The sequence below is a fragment of the Macrobrachium nipponense genome, chromosome 42 (genome assembly GCF_015104395.2).
Source record: "Macrobrachium nipponense isolate FS-2020 chromosome 42, ASM1510439v2, whole genome shotgun sequence".
Classification (NCBI taxonomy): Eukaryota; Metazoa; Arthropoda; class Malacostraca; order Decapoda; family Palaemonidae; genus Macrobrachium; species Macrobrachium nipponense.
Window position 1 is genome coordinate 19,559,495 of NC_061103.1, and position 12,500 is coordinate 19,571,994.

At 35.0% G+C, this 12,500-nt stretch overlaps 1 pseudogene; it reads right to left on the bottom strand.

The window, feature by feature from the left end:
* The window catches only part of LOC135213000 (galactose-3-O-sulfotransferase 4-like), a 42,549-nt pseudogene that overhangs the window by 15,508 nt on the left and 14,541 nt on the right, over positions 1-12,500 (bottom strand).

Here is a 12,500-nt window from a genome sequence, read left to right on the forward strand (position 1 = left end):
AATGCATATTATATATATGCGGTTTATATATATATATATATATATAATATATATATATATATATATATATATATATATATATATATAATATATATATATATATATATATATATATATATATATGCATTAAGCTACAAATGTCGTTTGATATCTAATTCGTTCTTCAAGAATACGTTTAAATACAATGGCCGTTTCTCTAGAATTCTTGAACACTGTTAACTTTAGGTGGCTGCCCGCGCATGCAACGGGACAGACTGGTGGCATTGGAAATTCAACCAGGGGTGCGGCGCTCAATACTAAAAACGACGTCAATATGCCATTCAATCCTTGCCACAGACAAATTTCCAGTGAAGTTAGCATATGCCATGGCCATCAACAAAGCTCAAGGACTAACAACTTCACACATGGCCGGTTATACGTCACCTGCTCTCGTGTCCGTTCATTTGATTCACTCTTTGTTCAAGTTTTTGAGAACTCACAGCAAGGGAAAACTGGAGACATGCTGTAACTGAGAACATCATTTTAAAAGACGTCCTGCATATATTTCATTCTGATTTGGTGTGTATGTGTGTGTTTTTTTTTTTTTAATTTTGAATGTTTTATGATGATATAAACTAGGTTGAGTCTGAGTTCTATTGACAAAACATTCATAGGATTGTCCAAAGTAAAGAGCCTTGGGTCGTCTATTTGTTATGGAGCCGATTTCAGACTCCATAACATCTGATGTCCTCAGAGTCGTATTCTATGTGGTGGGTCAAAAACCCTCTCTTAGGAATCCCCGAATCAGGACTAATACCTCTCGGTTTGGGGTCCCGCGACAGAGCAGGTTTCTGACGTCCCCTGCCAATCCGGGAGAATTTATTATTACTAAATTCTGAAACTTTTTGTGTGTGTTTGTTTTGGGCACCGGAAGTTAAATGGGGTTGGTGCTGCCCGTAGACTTTTGCTGAATATTATTAGCAGGGTTAGTTTAGCTGTGGGTATGGGTATGGTACAAATATGGATATGGTATCGATATAAGTATGGATATAGGTATAGAATGGATATAGGTATGAGTATAGATAAGGCTATGGGTAATGGTACAGATATGGGTTATGGGTATGGGTAAGGGTATCAGTATTGTTATGGCTATGGTATGGGTATGGTACAGATATAGGTATGTGTATGGATATGGGTATGGGTATAGGAATTGGTAACAGTATGGGTATGATATGGATATGGGTATGGGTATGAAATGGATATGGGTATGGGAATAGGTAATGGTATGGGTATGGGTATGGTATTGTATGGTATGTGTATGGATGTGGGTATGGTATAGATATGGGTATGGTTATTGTATAGGTATTAGTATGGGTATGGGTATGGGTATTGTATGGGTACAGGCATGGTACAGATATGGATATGGGTATGGGTATGGATATGGGTATGAGTATGGTATAGATATGGGAACTAGCAAGTGCGAGCGATAGCGAGCATCTGATAGCATTATATCTATATGTATATATATATATATACATATATATTATATATATATATATATATATATATATATATATATATATATATATATCAAAGATACGATAACAGGATAATTACCTGGACGGTTGAAGAAGCACACTTATGAGTCTTGAGGAACATGACGTGGCGAATAGGGCGACATTGTCCGGTCTTGCTTTCTCTGCTCTCATCGGGGGACAGGATGTCGTACCTGGAAAAGAATCAGCAACGACTATCACATTTTGTAAAGAAAAAATAGATAAGACAACCTTGAACACATCTCTGTTCTAAAGCACATCTCAGATATTAGATTCATCTGGGAAGGATCTTCTTATCGTTACCTGCTGGACTGTTTTATAGTCCCTTATATCGATGGCTGTTGTTGATTAGATGGATAGGAATTTTTGATTGATAAGATGAACAGGAATTTCTGCTCGAGATGGACAGGAATTTTTGCTTTATTAGATGAACAGGAATTTTTGCTTTATTAGATGAACAGGAATTTTTGCTCGAGATGGACAGGAATTTCTGCTTGATAAGATGAACAGGAATTTCTGCTTGATAAGATTAACAGGAATTTCTGCTTGATAAGATGAACAGGCAAAATTTTTTGCTTTGCAAATAAGATGCCAACAGGAATTTTTGCATGATAAGATGAACAGGAATTTCTGCTTGATTAGATGGAAAGGAATTTTTGTTTAATTTGACGAAAAGGAATTTTTGATTGATAAGATGAACAAGAATTTTTGCTTGATTAGAGGAAAAGGAATTTTTGTTTAATTATATGAACAGAAATTTTTTTTGAAAGATGAACAAGAAAATGTTTTTGATTAGATGAACAGAAAGTTTTGTCTGATTAAATGAACAGGAATATTTGTTTTTATATAATCAAATACCAAAAGCAAAAGGAAAATTACTGTCGAAGATATGTCACATAATAGTTCTAGATCCTAGAACAACTGTTTAACTAGAAATTTTAGATATTTCTAGAAAACTATAACAACTGACAGCTCAAGAATATTTCCGAAGAACCTGAGTATTTTCTTATCTTTCATCACTTGTAGAAGATACAAATTCTATTTTACATGGTGGTAATAAGATACGGTTTCATTCTGTTTGTCTGTCTGGGTCCCAAATACCCGAGATGTATACTATTGCTGATTCACTTAAGGTAGATTCTCTCACCCAACGTTTGTTTGGCGACCGCTGATCGGCTGGGAGCTGCCTATCTCCCGGTACCAGCCAATCAGCGGCTGCCAAACAAACGTCTCGTAAGCATAGGGCTCATCCATGAATCTGCTTTAAGTGAACCAGCTATAGTATTATACCTGTCCCGGTTTTTTTTGCCATGCCCCTAGATTAGGTTAGGTTAGTTTAGTTCAAATAATTACTTCACGGTCAATGTGGGTGGGGGAGACATAAACAGCTTATTTTCAAGAAGGTTCTATGGTTACTTTTTAAGATTTGGCGTCCCGCTTTTCAGGGGCGGTCCAGTACTCGGTTACAGTTCGGGAATATGCGTCCCTGGGTCTCTCTGACATAAACGCTAAGAGTTATAAATTTTGCGACCAAGTTGTAATTCTTACCAATCATTATTTAGGGTGTCCTGGTTCGATTTGATATATATGTTTATTTGCAAGACTTAAATCAAACGCGGATTACGTTGTAAGTAAATATGGATTTTGGCAGTACGTAACTTATGTTTATTGCAGAGATTTCAAAAATTCATTCAAGTTTGCTGTAAAAGAGAGAGAGAGAGAGAGAGAGAGAGAGAGAGAGAGAGAGAGAGAGAGAGAGAGAGAGAAGGTTCTGATTTATCAATAAAGACACCGCAGTATTGACCAACTGGTTACATCTAAATTAGACTCAATCTATAACCAGTGTCAAGCAGGTGGAAGAGGGATTGGTCGCTGGTCGAAAACTCGCAAAACAACTCAGGTATTTTCAAACGCTGCAGGAATAAACGAACGAAGAGCAATAACTTGGGTAACTCAGTGTTTTCTACGAGTTCAGGCAACATCTGCCTATGTTGCAAACGAAATAAAGAGAGTTTTCATTTCCCTTTGCTGCCAAGATTTGAGAATTCCTTCCTGCGTCTCTATTTCTATTTTTCTAGTTCGCTCATACATGCCTGAATTTTTTATATTAACAAATATTAAACGGCAAAAATCCTTCACTATCGAATCCGCTATACCTTGGAAACAAGATCCTTCTGCGTCGGCTAGGATTCGAACCTGCGTCTGTCATTAGAAACAATAGACAGTGACTTTGCCCACCTGGCTATCAAGATAGATAGTATTTCTATGACTTTAGGTGGGTCATCTTCCTTCCCTCCTCCAGGATAGAACGACTTGTAGCAGTGAAAGTCAGAGTTGAAAAGAAGATATGAATAATCATAAATGTAAAGGTTTAACAACTAACACCGATACATCGAGTAGTGAATTACAACATTTTACAAAAATGTAACGGTCCGTCGAAAAGTAAAAATAATGGTAGTCTGACTGTTTATAAGGGTTTGAGCATTACTAAATGTATGCTTACACGGATAATTTGCTTATTTACATAATCTCCATGTGTCTTTTAAAATTAGTTAATAGGGAAGTCTAAATTATAATGACAGTGATGTTTACAAGAATTATCACAATATTTAAAGCTTATTATGCGTTCTTTAAACACAGGAATATGTTTTGATATATATGCATATATATATATATATATATATATATATATATATATATATATATATATATATATATATATATATATATATATATATATATATATATATATATATATATATATATATATATCTATATACTTATATGAATATATGATATGTATGTATTAGATATCTGTGTGTTTATGAGTATGCATATGCATGGGTGTTGATATCTTTTCAAATTCCTTGTCAAGAATAAACTAATTAATATCGAATTCTCCTTACGCTGGGAATAACCTTTACCGAAAAAGTGAATCATATTTCATAAATATCGGTAGGAACGTATCATATACAATTCCTTGGAGTATAAATTATGGTTGCGGTAGAATGAATTTGATAATGATGGTTTGCTTTCGACTCAGTAATAGAGAGTATCAAATGTCATGTGTAACAATGAGCAACATGCTTCCTGATAAACCTTTACTCTATAATATATATATAATAATATATATTATTTATTATAATATTATATTAATATAATAGATTTAATATATACATATTATATATATATTATATATATATATATATATATATATATATATATATATACATACATACATGAAGTTCCAGTACCATTACAAGTATTTATATTCCAGAATGGTACTGGGGCTTTGTGGACACCCTGTATATATTATATATATATATATATATATATATATATATATATATATATATATATATATATCTATATGTGTGTGTGTGTTTGTGTACATTATTTTGTTTATCATATACCTTTCACCAATTCAGACAGAGTGACGTCAGAATTATAGATCATTATCGCCTCTAAGCCTTCAGGGGTGAGGTTGCTCCCCGCACACCCTTTCCTTGTCCTCAGTTGAGGCTGGTAGCCATTCACAGCTGGGTCGACTGGTAGGCGGCAGACTACGAACTGACCCTGTGTCTACCCCTGAGTTTCTCTCTTTCTTTCTCTCTCTTCAAATAATTACGGCAGTAACTGCCATATTTAATTCTTCCAAGAGAATGGCACCATTTTGCTAAAAAAGAATTATGAAAAGGATAAAACTAAATCGTAGAGGATGATTTATCAACGATATGTCTTTATAAATGTGTAACCTGATCGTATTTCAGATAAGAAATTCCGAATAAAGTATTACAGGAAATATATAGTATCCAGTGAGAAAGAGCTCGTATTGCGGTGGAGAATAAGCGAAGCACTGGGCTAGGTCATAAACATGAAATATAGAGCGTTTCCTGTAACACGAATCGTGATGGAAATGTACGGCTGAATATTCTTGGGTCTTTTGTTCTCTTGTTTTATTATCGGTGAAAATATAGAAAGTAATAATGGAATGATATTCTATGGCGTCCGAGGTCGCCATCAAATGAATAAATGAAAGAAATATTACTTTTTCTATTATTCAGAAAACGAACCCTGTTCATATGGAACAAGCCCACCAAAGGGGCCACTGACTGGAATTTCAAGCTTCCGAAGCAACAGAGGATAATGGGAAACAGAAGGAAGAGATCACTTATTAAAACAGAAGAAATAAACTAACAAATTAATCAATAAATAGAAAAAAATATAAGCAAATGTATTATTAACCACTAACTGTTGGAAGCTCCTTTGCACTGCCTTCTCAAATGGCTTTATTTTACATAATTTGATTTTGCCTTAGGACTAAATTGTGCTCTCAAAGGCTTATTACTTATTGCTTGTTATTCGAAGCACGCAAAAAAGGCCATTGGCGTTTTAAACAAAGTTCTAAAGAATATAAAGCCATTTGCAGACATAGAAAAAACTAAGGAAAGGAGCACACTGAATTAGTCTATGTTGAAGTAAGTAAGGCAAATAAATACACACACACACACACACACACACACACACACACACACACACACATATATATATATTATATATATATATATATATATATATATATATACATATATATCTTTCTCTATTTTCCCTCCGTAGTTGTTCATAGAGTATAATGCACTTCTCTTCTTTCCATAGTTTTGTGTGTGTGTGTGTGTGCCTGTACGAAGCTTGTTATTCTTCAAAACTTTGTTTAACACGTTAACGGCCTTATCGCACGTTTGATGGAACTTAAATAACTAATAAAGTAAAACTTGTAGAGTTCCCATGACCCTTTAAAACCAAGCACAACTTAATCCAAAGGCCGAAACTTTAGTAATTGATCACCTCATGCCGTGATCATAAAATGGTTTGGAATATATGATTATAACTGGCAATATCTTCGTCCCTTTGCCTACTTTTTTGCAATACTTAAAAAAGTGCAGTGTTAACAGAAAACTAGGGCTTTTTCGGGTTACTTGTAGTATCCTGTGTATGTGCTTTATGTGTATAGGTATGTAAACTTTAGCCAAGCAGTTCCAAGATAATTCTGATGAATCAGAGGAAGGATACACATGTTTAAAAGATCAGAATGAAAGTATGAACCCAGTCTTAAATAACGAACATCAGCATCAAGAACTTTGATAGACAGAATATCAGAATTATTATATAGGGAGCATAAAAAACTCTACAGCTAGAACTATACTCTGTTTTTTTTCATCTGTCCATCTGCCTGTGGTGTTTTGTATGGTAACACTGCGTCCCGGGCTTTAGATAGTTACGCTATGTGTAAGTTTTAGGTAAATAAAAGGATCTGGGTGTACATTTGCAACTGAAAAGTGTTTTCATAATTTACTGTATGCGAATTACACCGTTAATATTCGGAATAGGATATTATTATAATCGTTGAATGTAAGCTGAATGTAACTGTCTAAAGCCCGGGACGCAGTGTTACCATACAAAAACACCACAGGCGGATGGACAGATGGAAAAAAACAGAGTATAGTAACATCTTGGCACCTCAACAAGATATAAACACTGAAGTTATGTGAAGCTCAAAGTGAGCAATCATTCCACAATCATAACATAATGACCAAAATCCTAATTGCCATTACTGAGAAAGGGAAACGAATATTTTGCGAGTATAAAGATTCCGGGAAGCTCTTGAGATCTTCGTAGGAAAATGATATTCGAAAGAAGAAATCTTAAGCAAGTGGTAACACTGATATCTGAAGCAGGTGGTAACACTGGTATCCGAAGCATGTGGCAACACTGCCAACCCCTCTGTCAATAAAGGAAGCAAAACGAATAAAACGTAGTTTCTTGTTAACACTACACTTTTTTAAGCGCTGTAAAAATAAAAAAAAAGCAGACAAGGCGTGTAAGGCGAGGCCAAATACAATTAAATATTCAAAACCGTTTTGAGATCACGGCATGAGGTCGATAAATCACTAAGTTCTGGCCCTTGCTAAAGTTCAGCATCATATTCCACCGACTATGATATTTACAGAGCTAGTCATGGTATGTATTTAAGCTAGGCGGTTGCTTCAGTGCCTATTAACGATAGCAAATAAATTCTACAAAGTGTCAAGAGAGGAATTCTGATACAAATGATTTATCGGGAGCAGGTGTGCGCCATTATTACCAATAACAGCGCTGGCAGTATTGTCCAGAAAATTGGCAAAGCTGATATGAGGTAATAAATTACTTATTACTTACACAGTGCGATTATTGGTATGCTTCTTGATCTGTTCATGTACTGTTATGTATGTTATACATACATTATTCAGCAAGAGATTTTTTGTAAAGCATAAATGGCTTTTTATTTATTTCTTAATTATGTGAAATGATTTTTATATATAGATTCACGTGCTCTCAATAACTCTGATGTTTCACTTTTTTGCCAAATTTTATATAACTCAGATATTATCCTTAGAACAATGTTTATTCACGTTTGTTCGATTATAAGACATTGCTAAGATATATTCTGCTTTTAGTCTTCATGCTTGTTTTTGTTTGTACGGTGTTTTTACGATGCAGGAACCAGTTGTTATTCAGATTCAGCAACGGGACCAACGGCTTTACGTGACGTCCGAACCACGTCGAGAGTGAACTTCTATCACCAGAAATACACATCTGTCGCACCTCAATGGAATGCCCGAGAATAGAACTCGCGGCCACCGAGGTGGCAGGCCAAGACCATACTTGTCATATAACTTCTGTAGAATATTTTGAATCTGACTTTAAATTCGAACACCAGGCCTATCGGTCCCAGGAAAATCAGGTAAGAGAGAAGTAAACCAAAGCCTCCTGCATTTATGGTGTAAAGTCTCTAATTATGAAATAGAAATTTGGTTGACAGTGACAAAGACGGGCATAAGATTAATGTGAAGAAGCCTAGACTTATGGCTACTGGTAAGGATGTGTTAGATGCAACCAGCCAGAACGAAAGTGACCTCAAGAGTAGTAGCCAGTTGTTTCTGAAAGCATACAGAGCCATCACCAAGTGCCTTGACTCAATTGATTTCAGCTATATATTTCTGGAGTATGGTTATTTTTACTGATTTATTTGATTAATTTATTTGATTTACACATTTATATATTCAATATTTTAATTTACTTCCTGTACTCAATTCATTTCATCTATGTATTTATGGAGTAATGTTATTTTTACTGATTTATTTGATCAATTTACACATTTTTATAATCAAAATTTTAATCAATTTCCAGCACCCAATTTATTTCATTTATATATTCCTGGAGTAATTGACCAATTTACACATTTATATGTTCATTATTTTACTTTATTTCCTGTACTCAATGTATTTGATCTATATATTCATAGAGTAATATTATTTTTATTGATTTATTTGACCACTTTAGAATTTTATATATTCAATATTTTATTTCATTTTCCATTAAGCTCATTATGAGTTCTAAATATTTTTATTTCTATAATATTTTCATCGACCTTTTGAAGCCTTTGATATGTTGTACATTATGGAACTATTTCAGTTATTTCTTATTTATCCCTTGGGATGGACAGCGTATTGTTTTCTCTTCTGAAATATTAACATTTAATGACTTGTTGAGAAGAAGGTGCCCTAGATATCTTTCACGTATCTAACGAAAGAATTCGCAAAGATAACTTCCATCTTAGCATTCGATGTTGTCTATGATCTCCTTAGTGTCCTTGAAATGGAAAATAGATATTGGTAATGGTGGGGAGGAGGGCGGGGGAGGTTACAGGAGGACAGGTATTAGGGGAAGAACAGGCAGGCGGTGGCTGTTTTAAAGCACCAGGAAGCAGACCTGATTTGACCTCAGAACTGGGACAGCTCTTCAGAACCAGACAAGTAGGATGATTTATTCAGACCCTGTAAAGACGAGGCTTATTTATTTCTTGTAGTTTGTATTCAAGACAATTTTATCATTTTTCTTGTCAACTCTATTAACTCCATTTGCGTCCATTCAGTTTCAGTAAGTTCATGGCAATGTGGTTGATTATTAGCTCGAATTTAGAAAGCTCATATTGGAACGGAACAGGATTTAAATTTGTGGTAGCGTCCAGGTCAGTTTTTTAATGGCACGACTGTTTAATCAATTTTAGACATGGATGTAGCTGGAGAAATGTCTTGCAAACTTTTTTTTTTCTTTTTTAAAGCTCGTGGTACGGGTAAATGATAAAAAACACAGCCAGCTATCATAAGGTTGGAGACAAACAGGATCAATAGCAGTTTTAATAGGAATGTGTTAATTCCCCTTTCGCAAATAGCTGTTTGATAACTTCCTTAGTTTCAGTGAATGAATGCGATCTTAATTGTTAATTCGAATCACTAAACCTTACCTGCTAAACCATAATATTACTCAAATTCTCTGGAGAAAAGATTTCTTCAGGTACGCGGCGCGCTCAGTTCATCGGTAGAAAAAAAAAAGTCACAACTCCTAGGCCGAACCGATTTGATCAATCTCGCATACCCTCCACTTTAAGGACATGGAACTCTGTAACTTTCTTTGCACTACCTGAACCCTTTAAGCCGTCTATTTTCAAAAGGCGTGTCTTACCTGAAGCTGCTGGCGGAGGAGAAAGTCGGGGGTGTCGTGTAGAGAAGGAGGGTGAGCAGAGTGACCAAAACTAGACCTACGACCGCTGTTCGCAGATGGCGGGAGTGCATCACCTGCGGTCAGAATGAAATAGTACTATACGTTAATCGGGATTTACAAAGGGAAAATCTATATCGTATGTATATATATATATGTGTGTGTATACATATACATGCACACACACATATATACATCATTAATAATGTTATAAAATGGAAAGAAAAAAACAAAATCTTTTGGTTACTATCGAAGGATACAAAAATACGTATATGCACAGTCATCTGTATGCATGAGTTTAACCTTACAAACAAAACTGACCAGTCGTTACAATTCAAAACGTCTTATTCTACAGAAATTACTAAAACAAATACTGCGTCAGTAATGAAACACCGTGTATTCATCTAAGAGATTTCTATATTATGTGCGTCCGCAGAGTTTAAAGCAAACTTCCGCTTTCTAATAAAAGAATCATCATCATCTTCATCATCATCATCATCATTTCAGCCTTCAAAAGTCCTTTGTTGGATGTAGGCCTTCCCCAGATTCCTCACGGATTTATATCTTCCTCTGTTCTGTGCCACAGTCGTTGATGTTGGTCTAAGTCATCTCGCCAGCGGTTTTTTTTTTTTTTTTTCTTCCTCGGTTTCTTGTGTATCCTCATGGCGTCCAGAAGGTTGTTCGTGATGTCCATCTAATGTCTGTCATCCTGGCAATGTGCCCCGCCCAGTTCCACATGAGCTCACTGCTGGTTTCAAGGATATCCTTTACTTTAGTTTTTTGACGTATCCATTTAGCTGTTTTTCTATCCTTCCAAGTTAGGTCTAGCATAATTCTCTCATGTGCCCTCTGCATTGTTCGTAATTTTATAGATTATGAATAAAAGAATAGTTGAGGTAAAAGAACTCCGTGGTAAATAGTTGATCATTATTCTGGCTCCTCTCAGCAAGGAAATATTTTTCCCCTATATTTTAAGGGCATAGAATTCTTGGTGTTCTCCTTTCACACGTCTGCTCCGTTTTCTATATATGCTCGCGTATTTTAATTGAAAGTTTAGTATGCCACAATAACAATGCTGGGAAATAAAGAATATTATATAAGTAAATATCTCGGATCAATTTATTCACTCTCACTCTAATGGTTTGGGTCACTTTCACGGTTTTGGGATGTAATACATGTCAATAAATCTTTTGAAATTGAAAATGGATGGTTTTGGGCCTTGTCTTGTCTCGCGTCTCTTGCACTAGACCAGTGCATCAGCTCACATCGGTCTATGGATCCCAGCGTGTAAAATGCACCCACACCTAAGAGTCGCCCATTTACAGTTTCCTTGGTCTTTCAGCTGGTTTTCTTGCATTCATGGGCGCCCGCGCATAGGGGCAAGAGGGGTCACATGCCCCCTCCTGAATCCTGGAAAAAATGCTTATATATACATATATATATATATATATATATATAATATATATATATAGTATATGTATATATATATATATATATATATATATATATATATATATATATATATATATATATATATTATATATATATTATATATATATATATATATAATCTATTACATTGAACTACATCACTTTGTTTTCCTACCATTTTACAATATATTCTTTCAGATTAAGTAAATTAAAGGCATCATTATGTATTGGTATAATATTTGTATACAGTATACAACTGCGTTGTTCTTTCCAGAAATATTTGAATTCATCTGAATAGTACATGGGACTATTGAAACAAAGTCAACGTAACCTTTTATTTTTTCTTTATCGCATCTTGCTTCATTTAAATTATTGGCATATATGATAGATATAAATAATTTGCCTCCTCTTGGAAAATATGCTGCTGGCGCCCATACTTGCATTGCATGAACTATTCTTAGCCTTTGCGTGATTTGGAATCATCGACTGAGTCTAGTATTCTGGCGTCTTCTCGTGTACGTTTGCGTGAGGTCAAACGTAACTCCTGTCGGTCTTCTTAAACTTCTTCATAACCATTCCAGAACGTTATGGAGCTTCTTTCTTGCAAAATCGTTGGAGGATATCCTAATCCTCCCCATATTCTGAGGGTCGTTTGTTCAATATGACCGATTTATTTGCATATTGTTTTGCATTTTTGCCTGCAGTTCCCGATGGTTTGTTGTAGTGTCTGTACTTTCTCTGTAAAACCAATATTCAACACATTTCTTTCACGTAAATGCAAAGGCACAGTGAAGCCTTAAACCACGTCGGTGGCTGGCAAATTTCTTATCGACTAAAAAATTCCCCTTCGGTTAACATATATGAAAATATATTAATTCCGAGGTAGAGCGAATTAGATATTAAAGGACATTTGTAGCTCGATGTATGTATATGAATC